This window comes from Phycodurus eques, unplaced genomic scaffold (genome assembly GCF_024500275.1).
Source record: "Phycodurus eques isolate BA_2022a unplaced genomic scaffold, UOR_Pequ_1.1 contig_268, whole genome shotgun sequence".
In the NCBI taxonomy this organism is placed as follows: domain Eukaryota; kingdom Metazoa; phylum Chordata; class Actinopteri; order Syngnathiformes; family Syngnathidae; genus Phycodurus; species Phycodurus eques.
In genome coordinates, this window is record NW_026904265.1 from 41,601 (window position 1) to 42,425 (window position 825).

At 45.3% G+C, this 825-nt stretch overlaps 1 non-coding gene across 1 annotated transcript; it reads left to right on the top strand.

Annotated features, from left to right (window-relative positions):
• The first annotated feature begins 213 nt into the window (after positions 1-213).
• Positions 214-285, top strand: trnae-cuc (transfer RNA glutamic acid (anticodon CUC)). The gene has a single exon. It is a non-coding gene; the product is annotated as a tRNA-Glu (tRNA).
• Positions 286-825: the final 540 nt, after the last annotated feature.

Consider the following 825-nt stretch of genomic DNA (forward strand, 5'->3'; position numbering starts at 1 on the left):
ATAATATGTAAGTATCCTTTCATTGCTTCAAGTGTAATTCACAAAGTCAGGTCACAGAGACAACAAGAATCAACGATGCTTGCAATCCATCCATCCATCCAAAGAAAAGATCTGTCAATCTTTGCACATTTTGGTTCACGTCCGGTGTGGGGGCAGGGGGGGACGGCCCTCTGAGTGATTGTCTAGATTAACAATTGTTGACTGTAGCAGAAGTCCCTGATGGTCTCGTGGTTAGGATTCGGCGCTCTCACCGCCGTGGCTCGGGTTCGATTCCCGGTCAGGGAAGATTAATCCTTAAACCTGTTTGGTCATGTGTTGCTCAACATTGACTGTTATTTGCATTGACCTGGGTTTGATCCTCTTTCATGCAAGCCAGTGCAAACTGAAGGCTGTTCCCAATCCCGGATAAATGCAGAGGGTTGTGTCATGAAGGGCATCTTACAACAAGGGCTGACAACTTTGCCAAACAAAGGTGAGTGCTCATCCGAAGAATTCTGTACTGGGTCAGTTGTGGCCAGGGTTCAGAATGTCCGAAATTCAACGAATGTGGGTCGAAGATGGGCTTACGTTACTTTACCATGGGAAGAGAAATTGAGAAGGGGTTATTTTAAAGGAAGAGTTAGCTGAGAATGTCTTGGAGGTGAAAAGAATGTTAGATCGAGTGATGAGGCTGAAACTTGAAATTGAGGGTGTTATGTATCATGTGATTAGTGGCTATGCCCCACAGGTTGGATGTGACCGAGATGTGAAAGAGAAATTCTGGAAGGAGTTCGACAAAGTTGTTCTGAGTATCCCAGACAGAGAGAGTCGTGATTGGAGCAGATT